This window comes from Triturus cristatus, chromosome 9 (genome assembly GCF_964204655.1).
Source record: "Triturus cristatus chromosome 9, aTriCri1.1, whole genome shotgun sequence".
NCBI classification, from domain to species: domain Eukaryota; kingdom Metazoa; phylum Chordata; class Amphibia; order Caudata; family Salamandridae; genus Triturus; species Triturus cristatus.
Genome location: NC_140592.1, coordinates 851,710,659 through 851,735,376, shown reverse-complemented (window position 1 = coordinate 851,735,376; position 24,718 = coordinate 851,710,659). Strand labels below are relative to the sequence as shown.

The window sequence follows — 24,718 nt, the reverse complement described above, 5'->3', positions numbered from 1 at the left end:
ATGTTTTGTTGATTTGAGTTCAGCTTTTGATTGCATTAACGACCAGAAGCTATGGAGTATTCTAGAGACCATGGGGGTTGATCCACTCATCCTACATTTTTTAAAACAGTCCTACCTAGATGCCAGGGCCCGGGTGCGCTACTGAAGTGGTGGCGAACTCAGCCACAGCTTCCCTGTAAAGAAGGGGGTGAGGCAGGGGTGCATGCTAGCACCCCTCCTGTTTACCCTTTATACTAACAGTCTGGGAGCAAAATTGAGAAGTGACTGTCAGGATCTACCATGTACTAATAGACGACCAATTGGAGCATTGTTATATGCGGACAATGCTGTCCTATTGGCTCGCACACCCCTTGGCCTACAAAAAGTCATCTCAAGCTTTTCTGCCTATATGTCAAATCTTGACCTCCATGTAAATATAAACAAAACATTTACAATGAAATGCTGCAAGCCTTGTATCAAGTGCCGAGATTTCTTCATTGATAATAGGAAACTCGAATTTACTAAACACTTCTCATACTTGGGCATTGTATTTGAAAGAAGGGGTCTATGGTCTAAGGCTATAGAATCTAGAAAATTAGTATTTTGTAGAGCAACCGGTGCATTGATTCACTTTGCCAGAAAGTTAGGAAGGCGCCCAATCGCTGATTTACTAGCAATCTACAAAGCTAAATGTATACCGATTGCTACGTTTCGAGCGGGCATCTGGGGTTATGCTAATGTAGAGACCCTGCAGCTAGTAGAAAATAGGTTTTTGAGATATCTCCTAGTGCTCCCAAACAGTACAGCCATATTCATATGCCACGCTGAGCTGGGTTTGTCTTATCTGTCGGATCAGATTAAAATGCAGCCTATCCTGCTGTGGCACAACGTTTGGACCAGCACCTCTACCAGATTGAAAAGGGACCTGATCAACGATTACCTGTCTCTTGATGGGACAGATCGCATTCCCTGGTTGACCTACGTTAAAAATTTCCTAGAGGATTTAGGACACCCTGAGTACTTTTCTAACCCTGACAGTTTGAATAATGTCACCAGAAATAATCTGAAATCATTATGTTTAGATCATTTGGAGTCTATTAATCTAGTCATTAATATTGTGAAACTGTCAGTGAGAGCACACCAACTACTCCTGACTCACTCAGGTATACATCCATACTTATTAAATACCATAGGAGTCTATGATAGGTTGTTACTGACCCGTTTACGCCTTGGAATTTTTCACATCAGGGTCCCTTTTCCAACTACTAATGATTGGTCTCACTCCCTACGTTCATGTCCGTGTGATAATATCCCTGCTCAGTCGACAATTCATGTTATGTTTTTCTGCAAATTTTATTCTATGCTTAGGACAAAATGGATTTTACCATTTTAAAGTGGTACGGCCTGAGACAATGTCGACCTGCCTTTTTAAAGTTGCAATATTTTAATGATGGACCTGCGACTGATCATATTGTCAAATACCTGAAAGGGGTGGTTAGACACCGGACGACATTGGATGGCCCTCCTCTTGCTTAAATTGCCTGAGTCTCTTTTTAAATCTATTTTATTTGTTTCGTTTGAATAACTTTATTTTGGCCATAAGACCATGAAAGTACAATAAAATATATACAAGTACAAAAGTAAGACCATAAATACAAAAAATAAATTTTTAAGAAGTTATTAAACAGTAAGTTATCATGATTATTTAGCAGTAAAAAAGAATAAAAGCTGCAGGCTAGACCATTACTAAATAAAACTCATCCTTCTCCGCCACATCCCATATAAAAAGCGGGAGACTGCATAAACAATAAGAGGATCAGTGTCATAAGTCAGGACTCTACAGGCTTGTACACATTGTCTGAGGCCCACATTTTTGCACAGAGGAATAAGCCAACATTTTCGAATCATACTATATGCTGGACAAAAGAACATAATATGGGTGATATCTTCATTACAAGTTTTGCAAGCTGGACAAATGCCCTCCATCAGTTTTTCCCATCTAGATGTTAGCACCCCGATTGGGAGAGAGCCATGTCTCAGCTGAATATATAATTTTCTTGCTAGAGGAGGCTGTACTAGATCCAAGAATACCTCCAGCTTAGAGTCAGTTTTCACCATTAAAAACTCAGAGGTCAACCTGCCCAAGGAGGTCGAGCAGCATAGTATTTTAGAGTTATATAATCTAAAAGCCGCCAATATCTCGGACCTTTGAGTCCTCTCGCAGCTGGTACCCGGGGAATCCAAAAGTTGGGGCAAACCGACTTGATAAAGGGAAGTTTTTATTTGGAGTAGCCATGGTATATTCTTGTAGTTTAACTGTCCCCAGATTGCATTAAATTCCGCTCTAAAAATTGCAAGCTCAGGGACGGACCAAAGCCTTCTCCAATAAAGTAATGGTCGGGCAGCCGCCAGTTCACTGACGGATTCCAGATCCATGTCCAGGCGCAGTGGTATAAGAGGCGTGCTCTGAGGGAGACCAACTAGACCACGCATAAAGGCTTGTTCTACCTTCCGTAAATTGGATGTATTTGTGTGGCTCCAAAGTTCCGCAGCATACAAGGCTGCTGACCTCACCTGTGTTTTATAAATCTCTAGAACAGGGGTGACAGGTTTAAATATAGAGATTCTATGGAATCTGCTGATACCCCCCGTTATCTGAGAAAGCCTCAGGGAAGATTTGGCTACTTGAGCGTCCCAAACGAAATGCTCAGCCAGCGTGACTCCCAGATATATAAAGGTCTTGACTCTTTCTAGGGGTACACCACCTAGTACAGGGTTCGGACGCGTGTGCCTCGGGGGATTGAAGATCATAAACTTAGTTTTCCCCAGGTTGATCTCCAATCCCCGCGAGGCGCAAAAGGTCAAAAACCCGTCCAGAACCCGCTGGATGCCCGATTATGTCCGCGACAACAACAATGTATCGTCCGCGAACATCAGAGCGGGCACCCGACCAGAGGTCAAACGCGGGGCATCATTATCCCTGAGACTATTTAGATCATCGATCAGTCCATTTACATATAGGCTGAACAGTGTAGGGGCCAGTACGCAACCCTGGCGTACCCCCCGAGTTATTCAAATTATCTTGATGTAATGTATGCTTATTTAATATGCATTGTGCTTTTATGGTTTAATACTTTTTAAATCGAATAAAGCATATTCTGATCTGATCTGAATTAAATGTTAAGATTGGTTTTGGAGCAGCAGTGATACATTCGACTGAAAGGTAAGCTTTGATAGGTAGCTCAGAGAAAGTTGATCTAACTGGTTAGTTAAAGTATGCCACCACCTCTTTTTTTATTCATTCCTTGTTTCAGACCAAAATCTTCTAAATTTGTGGGGAAAAGTACATATAGGAAGAGAGTGGTGCTATGGGCAAGCCAAATCTCGCTGAGGCAGGCAACGTGGAATTTGGATTCAGGTAGGAGATCGTTGGCATCAAAGGCGTGCTTCTGTGTTGAATGGCTGTTGATAAGACCAATGTTATGATGATGTATTATGTTCTGCTCGAGAGGTGAATTTTGTTGATATGATGAAAGGTGGTAATATGGTCTGCTGATGGAAGTTTATCCCTCAGAGAGAGGTTAGTTAAAGAGATGATGAAGCTGCAGCTATTCCAATGAGGTTGCTGTGGTAAGCAACACCCTTCTTTTGGTACCCTAAGATATTCCTTGAAACAAATGACAGTGGAAGCACCCCTCGCTCATTATGCATCATCATGGCCATCACACGCCGAATGCTGGAGCCATGCCTACACAGTTGTGAAGTGCAGGGAGTGTGCAGAAGTCAGGGTGGTATTCCTTTCCCTTCTACGGAGGCTAGAATAGCCCTTCTGAGAGTCTGACTAGTGCTGAAAAGCCTGTGAGCATGCTGAGAAAGGGAGGGTGTCTGCCTGGCCTTATGGTCGGAAACACTGTCCAGGAGGACAAACCAAGAGTGTTCCTAGTGTAGGGAACACCCAGAAAAAATGAACTGTGTAAGATAGTACACCAGTGGGTGATCCATACTATAAGTGGCTCCCCGGGACTCCCTCCATGGTTGCCACCAAGAACTCCTCACCATTGATGTGACCCCCAGTCACAGCCCGTGCAGGTAAGAGCGGTGGGGCGGTGGGTCCGGGTTGGGGGGGATTTCGATGGACGATGACAAGGGAAAATTAAATAAATAATCATTTTTCCCTCATAGTCGTCTGTTGCTCTAACCTGCACGGGCTGCGGCTGGTGCCCCTAACACTTGCAGAGGGAAGGGATTTGGCACTGGCACTGCCGTGCTGGCCTGAGAAGCTGTGACTGCTTTGAGAGAGCTGATAGGTCTGAGATGGGTGCAACTGCCTTCATCTGCATCGACCAATGGTGTAACACAAGCCCCCGTAGTCCCTGCAAGCCCCTCAGCAAAAGTGGTAGGTGGTGGGTGGAGAGGGAAGGGGCCCCTCCAAGTACTTGCAGGGGGGCCACCAAGTTTCGTAATGCCACCGGCATCGACCCATACATGGGTTACATCTACCTTGCTGTGGCATTTGTGTGCATGGACCTAGACGAGGACCACTACTGCCATATCCGTCATCCTGGATAGGGGTTGCAACTGCCTACGGTTCAGGGATTACTACACCTAAACCTGCTGAACTTCATTCATCTGTTCCCCTGGATAGTCATGCACACTGGAGATGTGGGCTGCTCTGCAACTCCCCTTTGATCGTGAGACAGCAAGTGAGTACTGTGGGTCCCCTCCTGTGGCCGGTACAGAGAACTGTAAAACACTGACTTGACCACAAGGACTTGGGGCTGTTTTTGTGCACAACTTCAGCAGGAGTAAGATCAAAGTTCCTGAGTGAACATTTAAAACTGTGGGGAACTTTATCTGCATGTGAGCAACATGCATGCCTCTGCTTGAGACTGCTGGGGGGGACTATAGCCAATAAGGCCACCTAGGGGAGAATAGCTCATTGAGTAGAGGAGGGGTGTAGCGCCCACAAAGAGGGAGAGTTGTGATTAGGAGTGCATCCTGTATTTGAAAATGTAATTATGTAGTATGTAGTTCTGCTATATAAGTAAACGTACTTTCTTTTACAAAACAAACTGGTGAGCACTAGGCTGAATATTGACTCCTAGTGTCTGTGGGTTGATTGTTGAGTTCTGACCTCTTGTCCTCTAGTGAAGGCTCGCCCTCACTACTCTGAGAGTCATGTGCAGGAAGGGTTGTAGTTGGCCCAGTTTGCAGATGTGTAGTAGGACGAGCCCCAGGACATACTGGCGAACAGCCTCAAACACCCCGATTAGATCCAGTAGCCATTGTTTGCCTTGAGGCCCTCTGAACTGGGTCTGACGCCCAGGTACGAAAACAAGCAGAGTGCGTGACAGGCCCAGTTATGGATTCCGGGGATCATTTAGCTGGTGCACAGGAATAACACCCAGTGTTTGCCATCTTAAGCGCTGTACAAAGCAGAACGCCCTCCTTCTCCAGGTCCAGATATCAGGAAAGGCAGCAAGAAGGGGTGAGAGGCGAGGGGGGCTCCCTATCCAGGTAAGGTAACTTGAAGTTCCGTACCAGGTGATGTGCCATTCTGATGTATAGAGAGACATGGAGGGGTGGCTCACTGTGGCTGAAGCAGGCATCGAGCTTGCGTTTCGGCATCAGGAAGGTAGAAGAAGCAGGGGAAGGGAGAACAGGGTCCTTGCACAGAATGGGACAAAAGAGGGCTCATGAAGGGCTGTAACAGGTAGGACGCCCTGCTTGCTCAGGTGCATACCTCAGGAAGGCAGTAGCAGGTGTAGCTAAAGGGGGCCCCCTGTCGAGGCACCGGCGTATGAAGGGCTGCAAGATTCAAAGGGTCCCCGATACCCAAGTATGGACACCAGAAGACAGGGGTGGGGAGTGGGGGGGGGGGGGGGGTTAACGTATGGGCTCTTGCCCTGCTGCAGCAGCAGAGAGCCTTCCTTGGCTACACTGGTGTCTCTGTGGTGCGCTCAGCACGTGCCCCTGTCTGTGCTGTATCTTAGCCCTTAGCTCCCGAGGCTGCTGCAGGCAGAGGGTCATTGCACAGAGACACTCAGGTATGGACACCATGGAGAGCTGCAGCGGATAAAGGGAATGGAGAGTTCTTGCACAGGTATGGACAGCAGCAGCGTTGCAGCAGAATGGGACACACAACCGTATACTGTCCGTCTATGACATACCGTGTTGCCCCCCAGTTTTACGTACACCACCAGGTTGGTGCTTTCTCTGACTGCCCTCCAAAGAGACATCCCCGGTAGATGTACTACCCTCGAGTCGGTGCACACATGCTGGCCTGTCGGGGCTGCAGCTGACCCTGCACGGGCGGACACGCGCTCGCGGTGCCTGCCTCCTGTGGCTGCCGAGCCGGTCTGAGGCACACTTGGCATGCACAGCGCGGACGCTCGAGCTGTGACAGGGCTGTGAGGAGGAGTCCTGCGGGCGGTGCCGCGCGCTGCGAGGAGGGTCTCGGTGCCGCTCTTAGGTCGCTCGCTCTCCCTCCTTCCTGCACAGACCTCCTCCGAGCCGAGGGAGCAGCTCCATGCCACGGTCCGTGTCCACTCCCTGACACCCAGGCTTTGGAGCACAGGTGAGAGCGGCGCCGCCGGGACCCATGCTAGCAGGGCGGGAAGCACCTAGCACAGGGCACGCGCTGATCCACAGGTGCAGCAGGCGCGAAGCCGGTAGTGGCTAGGGGCGCAGCACAAGCAGTGCCGAGCACACTGCTGACCTCACAGCTCTGCCTATGCATATTTCTAGCACACGTGAAACGCCCGAGAGTGTCTGTAGTGTACTGACAGAGCCACTGCATACTCGAACCCATCCCCATGGCACTGCGCTGCTACTTCGTGTATATGAGGGCACTGCGTGCATAGTGCCACTACTTGTGGGAAGGGGGGCAGTGTACAGCGTGCAGCAGAGGCAAAATAACCCGGTGTCCTGAACGGCAGCTGTGTATTGCTGTACAGGAATGTATACCTGTGCAGTGAAGGGGCACACCGGAATAGGGGTATTCCTGGCATCGCCACCATGTTTGTTACTGTCTCTTCTCCAGCTCAACCGACCCTTTATATCCATTCGTCTGTCTCCTTCATCGTTTCCCCCTGCCTCCAGCGCAGCAGTTTGCGCTTACAGCGCCTACTACGTCTGTTTTCCGTGCTGGGGACGCGGGAGCTATCTCCCGATCTGTGCGCGCAGGGACCTCTGGCTGCATATCGAGAGGAAGGAAGTGGAGTTAAAAATAAGTCCCCGCTGCGGCCCCCGGGTTACAGAGGGGCGCATTGTAAGACCTGCCTGCAAGAAAACCAAGCTCTTGGAACATCTGTATGCGGGGACGGGGTGGGAGTGAGTGAGGCATGCTCGGTGTTCAGAAGAGACAAAGAGGGGTTTGTGAGAAGAGCCGGGGTGTGGAACTGGGGTCTCTGAGCCTCCTTGAGCTGTATGTTTCTCCATCTGTGAGTGAATCATGGCAAGCGTGTGTCTCAAAGTGTCTGCAACAAGTGTTTGCATGTTGTTCAAGTGCTCCTGCACTTCTCATTATGCAGGAGATACGTGTGCAGAGCTGTATGTTTGTATATGTCCCATTATATATTTCAGTGTTTGTTTTTGTGCACATGTGTTTGTCATTATTGTGTATCTGAGTTACCACACGTTTGAGAGTAAATAGACGAAGGAAAATATCTCCTATGCGTGTGCATACATCCGTGCCTGTGTGAGTATGCATGTGTGTAGTTGTGTGGTTGAGTTTGGGCGCGTTGTAGCATGTCTGCATGTTCATGTATTCCATGTTTGTGTGTGCATGTGTGTCTCTGTGTTTATGTAAATTGATGCCTGTGTATGTGTGTGAGACTTGTGTCTGCATGTTCCCCTTTAGAGTGTGTTTGCAAGATTGTATCTACTCGCACGAGAATCCAAAGGCCGTCAAAACTCAACATAAATTACATGGATTTAGGAAATGCTGAATATGACTCTTTTCTGATTGATTTTGATAGTCAGTGTGATATGTAGCGCTTGGGTGCTTCCTGAGTCTACTGCGCTACATTCTGCTTCACGCTGATGGTGATGTATGTACTCCATTCCTGCCTGTCTGAAATTCTATATGTATCACTGCACCAGACCAAGCCTGTGCGCGTGCCTGCACTCCTGTCTGTGAGTGCACGCCTCTGGGCGAGAATGCTGCTGTGGGCGGTTGCCCTCCACTGCAGTTTAATGTGTGTACACACACACTCGTGCCTATCCTGTTTGCTGGTTACACTGTAACGGGAGCCGGATGCCACCAGGCTGCACCCCTGCCTCTCCGAGGAGGCTGCGTGGCCAAACTTGCCACACGAGTTTGCTTGAATCACACAGACACTCAGAGTGGGGTTGTTAAACACTCACTGAAGCCATTTCTGCATGCTTGCTGTTGGCACGTTTGCTGGACAAACACGTGGGCTCGTTGCCCTATGCAGCATGTCCACTACTGCACCATGTCTGTTGGATACATGAATGTGACCTTAGTGAAGGGGTGTTTCGAGGGCAGGCCTATGTGGTGTAGCCAATGTGCATCATATGTCATCAGCATGGGCTTGGCTTGCTCGCTGGATACCTCTGTGGGATCTTTGGGGTGAGGGTGTTTCGGACTCCGCACCCTCTAGCCTATGGCCATGTCTGAACTGGGGTGGCAGAGTGGGCTAAAGAACGGTGATGGATTAAACCCAGATCAGTTGACTGGGGGAGAGTGCTTGCAATGTTCAACACTCCGTCCATCATTTCCTTTGGTTTTGCTTTGTTCGCCATAAGTTGGCAGGGTATGCTCAGACGTGAGTCCCTTGCTCACTTTGCCACTGGATTCAAGCAAGCCTGGCTGAAGACAGCTGAAATGCCAGAAACCGGTCCTAGGAAGCTTGTTTCCGGTCCAGGGAAGACATGGCTTGGCAGTTCGGGCTGGACTGTTCCCATGAGGCACAGGGTCAGACTGATTTGCATATAGCCATGTCTGAACTGGGGTGGCAGAGTGGGCTAAAGAACGGTGATGGATTAAACCCAGATCAGTTGACTGGGGGAGAGTGCTTGCAATGTTCAACACTCCGTCCATCATTTCCTTTGGTTTTGCTTTGTTCGCCATAAGTTGGCAGGGTATGCTCAGACGTGAGTCCCTTGCTCACTTTGCCACTGGATTCAAGCAAGCCTGGCTGAAGACAGCTGAAATGCCAGAAACCGGTCCTAGGAAGCTTGTTTCCGGTCCAGGGAAGACATGGCTTGGCAGTTCGGGCTGGACTGTTCCCATGAGGCACAGGGTCAGACTGATTTGCATATGGCCATGTCTGAACTGGGGTGGCAGAGTGGGCTAAAGAACGGTGATGGATTAAACCCAGATCAGTTGACTGGGGGAGAGTGCTTGCAGTGTTCAACACTCCGTCCATCATTTCCTTTGGTTTTGCTTTGTTCGCCATAAGTTGGCAGGGTATGCTCAGACGTGAGTCCCTTGCTCACTTTGCCACTGGATTCAAGCAAGCCTGGCTGAAGACAGCTGAAATGCCAGAAACCGGTCCTAGGAAGCTTGTTTCCGGTCCACATGGCTTGGCAGTTCGGGCTGGACTGTTCCCATGAGGCACAGGGTCAGACTGATTTGCATATGGCCATGTCTGAACTGGGGTGGCAGAGTGGGCTAAAGAACGGTGATGGATTAAACCCAGATCAGTTGACTGGGGGAGAGTGCTTGCAATGTTCAACACTCCGTCCATCATTTCCTTTGGTTTTGCTTTGTTCGCCATAAGTTGGCAGGGTATGCTCAGACGTGAGTCCCTTGCTCACTTTGCCACTGGATTCAAGCAAGCCTGGCTGAAGACAGCTGAAATGCCAGAAACCGATCCTAGGAAGCTTGTTTCGGGTCCAGGGAAGACATGGCTTGGCAGTTCGGGCTGGACTGTTCCCATGAGGCACAGGGTCAGACTGATTTGCATATGGCCATGTCTGAACTGGGGTGGCAGAGTGGGCTAAAGAACGGTGATGGATTAAACCCAGATCAGTTGACTGGGGGAGAGTGCTTGCAATGTTCAACACTCCGTCCATCATTTCCTTTGGTTTTGCTTTGGATACATGAATGTGACCTTAGTGAAGGGGTGTTTCGAGGGCAGGCCTATGTGGTGTAGCCAATGTGCATCATATGTCATCAGCATGGGCTTGGCTTGCTCGCTGGATACCTCTGTGGGATCTTTGGGGTGAGGGTGTTTCGGACTCCGCACCCTCTAGCAGGTCGCCCCTAGTAAAATCTTTTCAGGCATGTGCATGACATGCATGCTTGATGGATGAAGGTGTGTAATCTTTGGGGTGTGGGTGTTTGAAACTCTGCCCTTTGCAGCATGTTCACTTCAGGATCGTCTTCAGACATGTCCTTGGTATGTTTTTCTGGATGCACGCACGGGATCCAGTGTGTTTCGGAATCTGTAGCTTGCCCACTGTTGAATCACATCTTCAGGCATGTGCTTGGCATGCTTAGTGGATACACGGGTATGATCTTTAAAGTGGGCGCTCTTTAGAATCTGTTGCATGCGCACTGTCGCATTACGTCTTCGCGCATATGCTTGGCGTGTTTTTCGGATTTTACACGTATGATCTTTAATGTGGGTGCCGTTCAGAATTTGCGACATGCCCACTGCCGCATCCGATCTTCAGACGTGAGCTTGGCATGTTTGCTGGATAACCACGAGGAATCTTTGGGAAGGTGTGTTTCAGAATGAATCGCATGACTGCTGTTGCATGATGTGTTTATAGATGTGCTTGGCAGTGGCAGACTTGTACTCTTGGGTTGTGTACCTATGTTCCAGGCTGTGCCGTCTGCATATAGGACGTCTTATATAGCATCATGTCTTCAAGCTCCGGCTTGGCATGCTTTCTGAAAACACATGTAAGCTCTTTGGGGTGCGGGGTTGCCCTCCTACGTCAGGCTCTGAAACTTGACCAAGTATACAGAGCATGGCACATTCGCCATGCATATGTTTGCCATGTGTGCTAGTTACATACTCTGACATCCATAGTATGTCTTCTCTAACATCCTGTCTCCAAGGATGTGCTCGGCATGTTTGCTGCATATGCACGTGTGGCCCCTGGGCGTAGATATGTTCTAGACCCTGCTGCCTGTAGCATGGGCTCTGTAGCATCATGTGTTCATGCACGTTCTTGGCATGTTTACTATATGCACGTGTGATCTTTGGGGTGGTGGGTGCCCCGCTCGCGACCATTAACAAAGTAAAGGGTGTAGGGCACAGTCTTCATGCATGTGCTTGGCATGTTTTCTGGCTGTACCTCCACCCCTTGTCGGCTCTGGCGAGTCAACAGGCTGCAGTGTTCGGGATGGTAGATACCACGGCGGTGCCGCCCTCATCTGTGTGCCTCAAATGCACCCGGGCACAGATCCGCGTGATTTCCGGCAGCAGGGGAGGGGGCGTGCGGGGAGTATACAGCACCCTTGATAAATCAGACTAGAGAACGGAGGTGGTTGTTACGGAGGTGAGTATATTGCGCTGACAGTCCTCTCTGAAGGCGATCGCGCACAACCGCAAATTAACTCCGCCTTCAACTATGTCGTGTTCTTGGAGGGGGTTACGTGTTTGCATTAGTCACGATAAGAGCTGCTCTCGCTTCTTAGTCTAGTGTGACCTCCCCAACCCACGCCACGGGGGAGTTAGGCCTTTTAAAGCCCACGTGGAGGGCAAGTGTTCCTCGCTGAGCCTTCGGACTTACAGGATGTCCCACTATTACTGGGTTCGGCTCTTGGACGCACTCCCCGGATAATAGTAGTTAATGCACGCCAGGGACACGGCTAGTATCGCACACATTATATACTCCCTCTGCACGTGTGATCCTTGGCAGAGATGGTGCTCCCTAGACGTGCCCAGTTCCTTGGTTTGATATGGAGCACTGGTGTGAAAGGGGATGGATACAGGCCAGATCCATTCCCAAGTCAATGCCCAATGATGCCAGCTATACATGTCAGTGCGCAAAGATGCCAGATACATTCACAATTCATGCCAATACGTGTACTTAACATGTGTTCTGGAAGCAGAAGCAGGCCTTGCTTCCCTGTGGATCACCTGTGGGAGTGATAACTGTCTCTCACTACCCCCTTTATATGTGTATATATATCACACTTGTCGAAGCTTGAATCGCTCTAAGTCTGGATTCACTTGAGTCAAAATATTTGTGCAGCGCTGTCACAGCACTGCTGTAGTCGGTGTTCTCTGGTTTTAGAGCGGTTCCTGAAGAAATCAAATATTTCTTTGCCCACTGTAATGGAACAGTAACCTTTTTGTTTCACCATCAGTTTCTTTAGGGGCTTTGAAGTAGTTATACAATCTGGCAGCCCAGATATGCTATCTGGGTGCTGCAGTTGCTGAGTCGCTGAGTTCACTAAATGGGGGTACAGGGTTGCTGGTTCCTCCTACTGGATGCGGTGCTGCTAGGTTTTAGGGCATTGTTTCTGCCACGGGCGTTATCATCTTTTCATGTGTTTGGCTCATTCTACCTATATTGCCACTGTTGGCACCCTAGTCTGGGGGTGCTGTGGCCTGGTGGCGCGTCTGGGTTTGTTGCAGCGGCGGAGTGGCCTACAGACAGGGCCACTTCAATTATGTGGCAGGGGAGGGACGAATTATGCCGCAAGAATAGGCACATTATGCAGCATTACACGGCACATTTTGAGATAGTATTACTTCATTATTTTGTAATTTTTAGGTCTCGGCTGGATAGCACGTGTGCTGTCTTGAAGAAACGTGTTGTGTTCTATCTGTGGCCTTCCAAACCGCCCACCTCATACCATTGGTAAACTTCAGCATCACTCTCATTTTCTTTGATGCCATTCGTCATGCCCTCTTCCCGTGTTTGGCACTCCCATAGCGTATGGCCCAAGTACATGTTTCCTTACACTGATCCTGGTTTGCGGAGCAATTTTTTTCTTTGTTTTCAAGAACGCCATAGGAGTACTTGTGTTTTCAGGCTGTCTCCCCGGTACACATACACACATGCCACTAAAAGGCATGCGCATGTACATAAACAAATACATTTCTTTAAAATTTGTTAAAACATGAACATCACTTTTCAATTTTTTTTTGCATGATCCAATGGTATTGGAGAGCTTGCTCCGTCGTCCGTCTTGCCATAGCGTGAACATAAGTCAATAGTATTGGAGAGCTTTACGTGCTCACCAGTTACATTACGCATTGACACATTCATTTTTGTCACTGAACTTTCTTCAATTAAGGTTTTATTTCCCCATCGTTACTTGCCCATCTCCACATCCCCTCCTGCTTCCCTGCTTGTTCCGTCCTCCATCTTTGTTAATTTTGTTAACACTGTCTGGGCATTAGTTGCAACTCATTAGTATCAATTTATCATTCAGACACAGCAATAAGCTACAGAAAGATGACCCATCAACCTTTATAAAGGGCCTTCCACTGTGCGGCAACATATATCGCTATGTTTTTAGTAACTGTTGAACCATTTGAGCACGAAATACATTTTTTGTTAAAATCTGCAGAATATTTAGCAGATGATCGATTAATTGTCAAATGCAGCGAATCTATAATCATGTGAAAATCACATAATTCCAGTGGCCCTGCCTATAAGGCAATCAGGCAGTGCCCGGTTGGGCTGGTCCGATAGGTCAGTGTGTGGGCTGTTTTTTGGCTATTTGTGGGTCTGTTTTGGAGTCTCCTAGGCCGGTTTTTACTGTTGATTTCCCCTATACTAAAACAAACATTTCCTGCAGCAAGCTCAGATCGTGTGGTATTTGATACCTTACAAAATATTGATATGGTATATCTTTACAAGCTCAAAACTGCCCAATTTGACACTTCTTTAGCTTTCTAATTCACAAATGGGGGCTGCTTTTATTTTGGTGACTGGGTCTATTTTCTGTCCCAGTCTGACCCTGGTTTGTTGCGCACTTGATGCTTTATTGCCTGAGGTGGACCTCCTTTTTTGTAGCCTTGCTCTGTTCTCTTGTACTGTGCCCTGTGAGCATGGCCGCTTCCAGTAATCAAGGGTGGGGGAGGGATAGAAGCCTTTGCAGTGATTATGTGGTAATCAGCTTGATGCTGTGCCTCCTGCCCACATGCCAAGTTTTCATTCAGCTTATGTATAACATTTTTACAGTTTCTGTGTGTGTATGAGTGATATTCTACTGCCAAATGTGTGACCCTTTGAGTGACCCTTTCTCACAAGTGAATCCATGACAAGCATTTGGGTAACTTTTAGTGAGATTTCTGCTATTGGGTCCAATATTTATTACACTGCAATGAACATAAACTGAATAAGGCAGGCCTATTGGTGTTGCCAGAGGATGCTAGCACTATTAACCAAAGGAGCAATAAAGTCTTTAACACCGGTGAACCACCACTGCTCCAAAATGGTAGAGGTGAACTAATTTCTACGACTACTTAACTTTCCACTTAGTTCTCTTACTCTCTGTAAATGCTGAGCCAAGACACTGCCTGCTCTACAGCTACACGGCAGTCAGTTGGTGGGAGTGTTTGTTCTAGCACAACAGCAGCGGGAGGCTCAGGCTTGGTGACAGTCAAGCTTCTGATGGTCAGTTGGGATCCCCGTTAGTGGTTTAGGCTCGCGAGCTCTGCAGGGAGAGGGCCTGCCAGGGACATGGTGAGCTTCATAGATCGCATGAAGCCCTGGGAAACTTCACATGTGCAAAGTCGTTGATCTCTTGGTACTGTCCATTGCTCCATGCACCGCGTTCGCCAGTGCCTGCACTACCCGCTTGACCACCTGCCTGAGGTGTCTGTCATCAGCAGACCACACTCAGGGGTCGTGTGCGCGGTGCCATAATGTCTGGGTAGGTGCTGCCGCAGCAATAGCAACAATCTGCTCATACAGCCTGCCGCCCGTCGGGACCAGTGATGATGCAACGGGCCCACAAGGAAACATTGGGGGTAACTTTAAGGGACATTGCTATGAGACAATTTTAAGCTGTATTGTATAATGATTTAAATTTCTTATGATGATCGCGTAACTGGTAAACACTATTCAAGTCCTATTTTCAAATCTTTGAATTACTGTGCATTTCAGATATGAATACTTCCTTCACCGGTAATAATCATGGTTAATAGAAAAATAATTGAAGGACTGCGCAAACACCTAACATTATGGACTCGTACAAAAAGAGTATGACTTTGTGTTGATAATTTATCATGATCATAAGTGGCAGTGATGTTTGTTCAAACAGCGGCCCTACCCGATGATCAGCAGCCATACGTGTGGGGAAGCCGGGCGGGCCGCGTGAGAGCACAATTTCTTTTTTGATACTCTCCACAGAACAAATTGGAACATTGTACCCCATTGACTGTCTTCATCGGGGTACCCCATTGACTGTCTTCATCGGGGATTACAATCGCAAGGAGCTCTCATGCAGGCAAAGAGGGCAGTGCATACATTAAGCACTGCACTCAGGCTGCTTTTGGAGAGCCTAATGACCATCTCCACAGTGTCAGGGAGCACTGTATGCGTGACTAATGCATTTTAGTGCGATGATGCGGACACCAGCACTAAAATGTGTTAGTCTAACTCCTGATGCGTGGTACTTGGAAAAGGCTGTTGTTAACCCACGTCTTCTTTTTACCGCTAAATCTGTTGCGCTCTGGATAGACATGGCTCAGTGTGGTGGCTACGGATGCCTCTCCTTATCACCAGTGTGGCGTCATGCCAATAGTTTGAGTGCTGGCAAATAAATAAGAGAGCGGACACCAAGGTTGGGGAGAACTGTGACCGAAGCTGCCTATGCACAGCCGCGACCACTTGTTTAAGGAGAGGGTGACCAGATGTCCCGGATTTGCTGGGCCAGTCCTGGGTTTTCTCCAGCTGTCCCAGCAGATTTCTGTAAATTTGGCACAAGTCCCGGTTTTTAGAGATGTTCAACTGAAAACAGTGAGAGGCAATTTTTTAGGTGTTCCAAAGCAGGGCTAGTTAGCAGCTGTTATAAGTAAGCAATTTAATTAAGAGGTATGATGCTGGTTTTAAAAATTGCATTTTATTTATTTTCTCAGTGCCTTTTCTGTGTTTCTGTCTTGATGAGCATTGTCATTCTTTGCCGCTCTGTTGATGTACAAATATAGTCCTTCCCCTATTTTTGCGAAATGTCCTGTTTTTTGGTTCTCAAGATCTGGTCACCCTGTTTAAGGACCCCCTCAGTGCGAGGGCATGTGTGTGTGGCATACACAACGGAAAGTCATGTGACACATTACAGTAACTTTCCCACCCTGGCCCCTTTATAAGTGCAAATGCAAAGATAATTAGGATGGGAGGGTGATCCTCAATTAGTCGTACCTGCATTACTTAATATCCTGGACCCCGTCCCTTGGTTTCCAAACCCAAATGAAAGAACATTTACCTATCTATACCTGTCTTCAAAAGTCCATTCTCTAAGGTTATATTTTAGATTTGTGTTCTGTTTGTCCCTTTAACTGAGTGCTGTGCTTTGCGTAAGGCTGCGTTATTTTCTGTCCCTGGGGCTGTGGAAGTGCTCTGCCTTTGCCTGGGGTTGGTTGGTATGTCATGCAGTATGTTGTGGGCCCCGGCCCTCTGCCGCAGTTTCTGGCCAGGCGGGGGCGAGCAGTCCGGCTGCAGCTCACATTACAGCCCGCGTTCCTTTCTTGCTTTTCAGGAACCCGTGGAATATTTGGCAGCGTCGGATGATGTAAAACAGCAGTGCTAAATTGTACCGAAAATCCAAATCCTGCTTCTTGGCTCTTGTCCCGCATTGGAAATCGGAGCCCTTCGTCGCTGTTGACTATTACACGAGCTGCATGGACCGGAAGTTTTAGGTGGCCCTCATCCTCCTGGGGCCTGATGTGAGAGACTTCCTCTATGAAAGTGAATGAGAAATACTATGAAGCGCAATGCCAAGGACTGAGTCACCCCTGTGACGAGTGAGTGGTCTGCGTTTATATGCGCAGTGCTTCAAACGTGTTCAATTTGCTTCTGAGGCCCACTCCACCTCCATATTGGTTGATAAGCTAACCGGGATAATAGCTGGTTGCCAATGCAGGACCGTATCACCCATGACTCAAAGCACTTTAACAGTAGGCGGCACTTTACTCAAGGTGCTTATTTTACAAAACTCACACGGATGACAGGCTGAATGGAATTAAAACCTATCATCTCACAGAAAAAAACGAAGATCTATACAGCAGATGCATCATTGCATTTAGCCATCTTAGTATATATGTTGTTAAAAAAAATACACAGAATCACACAATGAGGTGGATCAACTATTATAAAAAAAAACACTTACCTTAGAACGGCCGGCAGTCTGCTTCCTCTCCTGCGTCCTTTTCCTTCTTCCTCTGCAGTCCGGCCAGCAGCTCCCCTGAACCAATCACAACACTGCAATGCAGCGTTGTGATTGCTCAGACTCGAACAGGGAGCCTGGGCACGTTCCTCAACAGGCTGTGTAATGCAGCCTGGTATGAACATGCAAAGTGCGCAAGAACTGTTTCGTCGGCCAAAGAGGGCTGGCCAAACAGTTCATGCGCACTTTGGGAGTAACTACTCCTCCCCTGCTCTGGCCAGCCCTACCCGCCCCACACTGCACACAGGCCACTGACTGCATGCAGTAGGAAAAATAAAACAATACGTTATTGTTATTTTAGTTTTCCCTTTTGCCCAGTGGGTCAACGCTTTTCCACCTTAACGGAGGAGCTGCCACTGTCTTTCAAGCTGGCCCATCTAGCAGTGCCAGACTGCCTGACCACATAGTTTGCAAGACATTCAGCTGCAGAATAACAAGTCTGAAATCCTAGAAACATAAGACAGATAAGCTTGAATGCTAGGCACTTTCCAGCTACACCCAAAGATCTATAAATGTATCCAAGTCCAGATCCGGCAAGCTTTATCCCTCCTCCACTTCAAGAAAGAGTTGAAGACCCCACTCATCGAGGAAAAATCCCTGTCACTCTGTGACATCCTCGTTAAAGAACACTCTTCAAGTGACTCCTCATTTTCAGACCTCCTCACTTTCAGCCCTCTATCACTAACCACCGTACCAGATTCTACTCATCAACCAAGATCCCATTGCAGTGTAACCATCGGTTAAAGCTAAGCCGGAAGCAAGTCGATACCCACTCCTAACACCTCTTATCCTCACCCCCTCACCTAGCATGCTGACTCCTACCTTCAAACATACCTAGTCCCCTTGCACCTCCACACCCTAGCGGAGTGCTTCCACTGCCCATTCCGCCTGTAAAATCAACACTGTTATTCCGGTGCATTCATCCCCGCTGTCCATCTTCCTCACTCAGTGTGTAGCCAGTGTGTCTTCGGTCATAGTGCAAGGAAGCAAAATGCCCCCTCGGCAGCTATTTGAATTGTAAAATAGAGCAATAATCAGGGTTCAGTTGGTCCCTCAGGGCTCTTGGCTCCGGTATCACCGCACCACCAATGGAAACTAAGGGCCACATGAACAAAGATTCCTGTATTCGATTTCCTAATAGCAAATGTTAGCGATGTGCTATTAGGAAATCGCAAACAGCTATGTACTAAAGTGTGTTTAACACTGTTTGCGATTCCTAGTGGGTTGCAGTTGACCTACCTCATTAAAAATTATGAGGTAGGTCGTAATGTGCAACCCATTGGGAATCGCAAAAAAACCACAGGAATGGTGGCCTGTTGGAGACAGCAGACCACCATGTATGTACTTGCTTTAAATGAAGCAACTTTTTTTTTAATGCAGCCCGTTTTCTTAAAGGATTTAGCAAAGTGCAGTTTAGAGGCATTGGACTGTGTCCATTAGGAGAGGCATAGGGTGATGCGCCGGTTACCTACCAGTAATCTTCATTACTGTGGGCCCGATTCACAGAACTAACTTAAGACAAAATCCTAAACTTACTACCATTTTGGTATTCACAGAAGGCACTTACTCATTTTGGTATTCACAGAAGGCACTTACTCATTTCGGTATTCACAGAAGTTAGGACTCCTAACTTTAGGACTCCTAAATGCCTTCTGTGAATACCCAAAGCCTTAAAATTAGGATTTTTCTCAGTTTAGTAGTAGTATAGTTAGGACTCCTAACTTTAGGACTCCTAAATGCCTTCTGTGAATACCGAAAGTCTTAAAATTAGGATTTTTCTCAATTTAGTAGTCCTAAGTCTAAACTTAGGACTACTAAATTGAGAAAAATCCTAATTTTAAGACTTTCGGTATTCACAGAAGGCATTTAGGAGTCCTAAAGTTAGGAGTCCTAACTATACTACTACTAAACTGAGAAAAATCCTAATTTTAAGGCTTTCGGTATTCACAGAAGGCATTTAGGAGTCCTAAAGTTAGGAGTCCTAAATTTAGGACTACTAAATTGAGAAAAATCCTAATTTTAAGACTTTCGGTATTCACAGAAGGCATTTAGGAGTCCTAAAGTTAGGAGTCCTAACTATACTACTACTAAACTGAGAAAAATCCTAATTTTAAGACTTTCGGTATTCACAGAAGGCATTTAGGAGTCCTAAAGGTAGGACTCCTAACTTCTGTGAATACCGAAATGAGTAAGTGCCTTCTGTGAATACCAAAATGAGTAAGTGCCTTCTGTGAATACCAAAATGGTAGTAAGTTTAGGATTTTGTCTTAAGTTAGTTCTGTGAATCGGGCCCACTGAGTCCTGGCCTCCTCGTCACAGTCTACGCTTATCCTCCCAACCCAGGGGTTTCTTTAGATTTGGGCTTGGTATTACAGGAAGTGGTCACAGGAATTTCCTCTTTTAAGGAATGTTGCTGGACTACTAATTGTGAAGCCATGTTGGGAGGGTGGGAAGTGAGAACTTGTTTATTGATAATGTTCTGGGCAGGGGACGACTGCTCATGGGTATGGACTGGGACGAAAAAGGCGGACAGGAGGTAATGTGCAGCAGTAGGCACAAATTGATGTACAATGGGGCACAGGTAGATGGACTCTATAGCACAGGGAATTGTGTGAGAGGTGGTCACAGGGTGATAACAAAGGGGCCTGAAGTGATTCCATGTAAATGAGCTCATCTAGTTCTGTGGTTTTTTTTTTAGGTTCTGTATTTTCCCATTATAAATACCAGACTAAAAGTACTTGAGTAGGAAACATTTTATGAGAAGTTGTCTACCGCACTTAACAATATCAGGTACAGTATAGCCGCATACAGTTAAAATGTGAATGCTGTGGCATGACCTTGCTTCGGCTCCTATATAGAGAGAACGTTTCCAGTCCAAAAACAGTGCAAGTTCAGTTTAAACTTTACCTAATTTTTCCTTTTATTTACTATCATTAACAATTGATGGCAGAAGGACCCTGATGTATACCCACAAAACAAACATTTGGTGTTTATGATGTTTACAATGTAATTTCTTTACATTTTTCTGGAACAATCTAATTTAAGAGGAATAAGCTATTACTGTGCTGGGGCACTCAAACGTGTTCATTAGTCCACCTTTCCATGGGATAGGAGGGAGGGCAGGAGTACAATAACTTGTTCAGGGCCGTTTCTAGGTGTTTAGCTGCCCTAGGCGAGAATTGAAAAATGCCGCCCCCTCCCACTTACCACCATCACTCTCTCCACCTGTCACCCTGGCTAGAAGAATTAATGCATTAGATATTCCCAAACTCATGTTTTTTGCCATTCTTCCCCTTTTGCCACCCTAGGCAGCCGCCTAGTCTTGCCTAATGGTAGAACCGGCCCTGAACTTGTTGTAATTGGTGTGAACAATACGACTCTCCGAACCACTTAGAAATCAATAATTTTTTCCAGTCAGGTGACATGGTAAAATGCCCACAAGTTATTACAGCAAATGCCTCTCGGCAAAGTATTTTTTTTAAAAACTGTGCATTTTCAAGAGTACATTAGAGTGTTGCAGCGGTTAAACCCCAGCGTCATGCATGATGCACACATGCCTTGCTCATCCTATTGTGAAGTTCGCAGATCTATATGGCACACCATGCTTCATGATCCATTATAGGTCTGAAAGATTTGCCCTGCATGAATGTTGCAGGTGCAATAGATAAGATTCCAACGTTCATTAAGTCAAACCTAAAAACTCAATTTTGGATGACCCTATTTTAAGTATGTCTGGCCGTGGAAACCCACTCCCCATATCCCAAACACCCCTTTCAGGGCGGCCTTTGGTTTCCTACTTGATTCTGATGAAGTATTATGTTGCTTTTCTGTAATTGAATTTGTGGTTGGAGAGGAGGCCTTTAAGGGGTACCCCTCATGAAAGATGTTCATCTGATTATAGAGTTGCAAAGAACAACCTAAGGCACAGATGCAGAATTATTCTGTGTGCTGCGAAGAGACGAAAAGCCTTTGGAAGAGTGCCTCAGATCTTGAGACCATGAAAGTGGCCAGTCCATCTGGGCACTAAGAATCAAACAAGGGAGGTCAGACGGCTAGTGAATGTCTGTCCGCTTTGGAATAAAACATCAGAGCCATATTACCAGGCCACGCGTGTAAGACTTTAGTTCTTCGAACTTCCGCATCGGGGGGTTTTGGCGTGTCAGGCTGTCGCAGACGCTTTCTCGGAAGGAAATTAAAAGGCATCGCTGTGCTGTTTTAGAAGTAGGAAGGTGGAGGCGACTCCTAGAAACTGTTATTACCTTAAAATGCTTGATCTCCACAGGGTTGGAATTGAAATGTCATCACACGAAGCCACGGGGCCGCGTTCTGGTTCGCCCTAAGCATTTATTAAGTTGTTTGCAGAATCTGTTTTTGGAATAGTATTGCTTTAAAGGTTAGGCCGACTTTTACTATGTGGCACTGACTCGAGAATATATTATGGGTCTCTGTGAGTTCTAAGGGGCCTATCCCTGAACTGCACTTTGTAGTATGTTACTAGTCCTACAATCATATTACTAACATGCTACAAAATGGTTTTACAAACATGTGCAAAGGGTCCGCCTCTGCCTCTCCTATCTTTTTTTGTGGCGTGATCTCCACCCTGACTGCAGGGTCTCGAACATGAAGTATGGGTTTTAGAAACAAATGTGGGGGTTTCAGAGGAGAGTGTTGGAACATGGAGAATGCTTAAGACTGAACAAAAGGAGAAAGGACTGGTTTAGAGAAGATTAGGGAAGGTGTTAGGAGGGACATGCACCCACCCACAACAGAGTAAGACCCTTCCTTATCACAAACTGCACTTCTAAAGTTACTGCAAACAAAAAGGACCCAGAACAGTAGTAAATGTATTCTAGCTCAGAGCTGAAGAAAGTGCAGCTCCACACCTGGCTAGACATCTTAAAATAATATTAAAACTGTGTGTGTGTGTTTGTGTGTATATATATGTATATACACACACATGAAATATTATATTATAATAAAATATTTTAATAACCATTTTTACTTAAAAAACAAATGCAACTTAAAAGAAATAAATTAATAAAATAATGTATATCATATATATATTTATGGTATATTATTATGGTATGTATATATTATATGGTGTATATCTATCTCTCTCTATATATATGTATTTATGATATGTATTTATCTTTTAAAAGAGAAAATAAAATAATTTATTGTAATGTTGTTTGCTTTGGGGATCTATTTTATATTCCTGACTCCATTATTGTCTAGGGGAGTGCGTTGCAGTCCAAGTGGTTGGCTATATGCAGTACTGGACTTACACCAAGACTGAGCTCGGTTACATTTACTACTTTTTATGGTCCTTTATGGCTGCAATAACTTTATAAGTGCCATTTGTGAATAGCAATGGGCTTACTGGTTTGTGTGTGAGGTGTCTGTCCTTTCTAAAACCCATATATAACCATCACTAACCCCCTTCCATTTAGTGGCAAGTATTCCCCATTTATCGCACACTCCCACTGGTCCCTCCCGCATTTGCTACTAAGGGCCCGATTTGGATGTGGCTAGGAAGGCCTCCTAACGGCATTTGCTCCTTCCAAATCGGATTGGGAACGCGCCTTTCCACCGAATCAGAAAGGTTTCTGAACCACCAATTATGATGCGAGTTAGGCGTTAGGAATATCCCAATTCGATCCCGACTGCATTTGGGATGGCCGAGCCGTACGGTGCAAAATCTTATGTCTCCATGGGCCGCGTTTCCGAACAACCGATTTTGATTCTGGATTCAGACAGCCTTTCTGAATCGTGCCATCCGACTCTAATCAGCAGTCAGAATCAAACTTTAGGGGCCCATAGTGGGGTCCCCTGCACCCAGAACCTTCCCAATCAGGCCCGTGGGGGTAGCCATGGGTCACCCCTTACCAGCCATGCACAATGTGGCAGGCACCAGGGGGTGCCCACCACAGGGTGCCCGATTTTCCCCAGCCACCCCTTTCTTTAATGGGAGCCTATGCATTAGGTCAATGGGAGTCCAACCAATCGTATCTGGAAGCATCCGGATGCATCGTACTCGGTTGGTCGGACTCTCCCGATACGAGTCAGTCGGAAACCATTCCGAAACCGATTCGGACGGAATGATTTCCAAACCGCATCGGAATTGGGCCCTAAGTGGTAAACCTACATGTGTGAGGATCTTCTCATTGAAAGGACAGGAGAGGTGGAGGTTTCATTGCATAGGTTTGTGAGTTGCATTTTATAGAAAGTGAGCAAGGCTACTGTGGTACTACTTTGCTTACTACAAAATGCAGTTTGTGAATCAGGCCATTGGCCTCTGGCTCCCTCGTATGAGAGAATCTGATTGCAGAAATATAGAAAAAATGCGGCATTTCTGGTGTGAAATTCAACACAACAATATGATTCTAGCGATTTGTTTCAAAACATACAATTAGTTTCCTGTAAGTCACGTTCTAAAATGGTTATAGTTTAGAATGTCTGGTAACATGCAGGGAGATTTCTGCTTTATTGTAATGAGCTACAGCGAAGGAAATATATGCATAATTGTCTCCTGCTGCTAAAATGAAACAAATCAGAAAAGCTGATAAGCTAGTTTTTATTTTCATTTTTTAAACGGCAGTTGGATTTCTGATCTGTGACATGTGGTACACGCTGCCACCAGCAGCAGGCATTGTGATGTCACAACTCAAATGTAAAAAGTTATTACAGTTGAGCAGCTCTGCAATTTTCTTATTACAGCTGATTGTTGATGTCATTCCTCGATTGTAATAAAATAATTAGACAGATTTGTATACAGGGATTGCATGCTTGCTTGTATCATATTGTTGTGTTCTACATGGAATTGTATTCAATAAAAGCTGCAAGTAGAATTCTGCACTGTACTGTTTAGTAGCCAATAGGTGTCAGAGGGAGAGCAGGTGATTTAGCCCTGTTGTCCCACGGTTTTCCGGTGGATGACAAGGCCTGCATGAAGTGGCTAAGGGCAGCTGGTTGGTGGGCATCAGGGATGGGACTGTGGGTGGGTTAAGAACTAGCACACAGAAGGCTTCCTCTTTTGCGTTTACCATGCGAAACTGATAGTTGGTAATGTTATTCCCGTTCACCATCAATGTAGTTTTGGGAGAAATGTTTTTTGTCCCTGGGGCCACTTGTTGATTATATGGCTACCAGTCTGCTTTTTAAAACAGTGTTGGACGCCAGTGGGTTTTTGTTCTCGGATGTTTTGCTGATGGGTGACAGGTTTTCAGCACAGGTGTTAGATGGGTAGGCTGAGGACAAGTTATAGGGGCGACAGGAAGGTTCACTTAGACACGGTATGGATGAGTTGCTCGGTGTAGGAGGCTTGATTTCAGTTTTGATGCCCTGGTAAAGAGCGGACTGGGAAAGGGAGGAGATTATATGGTAGAAGATGGTAAATAAGGAGAAAATACAAGT

At 46.4% G+C, this 24,718-nt stretch overlaps 1 protein-coding gene across 5 annotated transcripts in view; it reads left to right on the top strand.

Annotated features, from left to right (window-relative positions):
* The first annotated feature begins 5,898 nt into the window (after positions 1–5,898).
* Positions 5,899–24,718, top strand: part of LBHD2 (LBH domain containing 2) — a 334,397-nt gene continuing 315,577 nt past the window's right edge. Inside the window, exon 1 of one of the 5 annotated variants that reach the window (XM_085626324.1) lies at positions 5,899–6,082. The gene's annotated coding sequence lies outside the window, so the exon portion shown is untranslated. Of the gene's footprint in view, positions 6,083–6,383; positions 6,557–24,718 lie in introns of those variants that run through there. The other 4 variants (XM_085626321.1, XM_085626320.1, XM_085626323.1 and 1 more) reach the window with 4 other exon arrangements.